At 38.4% G+C, this 219-nt stretch overlaps 1 protein-coding gene across 1 annotated transcript in view; it reads left to right on the forward strand.

Annotated features, from left to right (window-relative positions):
• The window catches only part of LOC107685580 (caspase-2-like), a 19724-nt gene that overhangs the window by 1746 nt on the left and 17759 nt on the right, over window positions 1-219 (forward strand). The gene's annotated exons all lie outside the window — the stretch shown is intronic.

Here is a 219-nt window from a genome sequence, read left to right on the forward strand (position 1 = left end):
TGTTTTGGTTCTGATTATCATGTTTATCGCGCTGAAATCATGCATTTTAAACCATATTAGTTTAAACATCTGATATATGGTTTTCTGAGCGCACACAACCGAAGCACACAGACAGAAAGTGGCCACCAGACAGCATGTGAGTACTAAACTAAGTTCTCCTTCACACACAAGTTTACGTTAAAAACACACGAGTTACAAAAACAGTCGGTTATGTCTGTG

Source organism: Sinocyclocheilus anshuiensis, unplaced genomic scaffold (genome assembly GCF_001515605.1).
Source record: "Sinocyclocheilus anshuiensis isolate Anshui unplaced genomic scaffold, SAMN03320099.WGS_v1.1 scaffold185, whole genome shotgun sequence".
NCBI lineage: Eukaryota > Metazoa > Chordata > Actinopteri > Cypriniformes > Cyprinidae > Sinocyclocheilus > Sinocyclocheilus anshuiensis.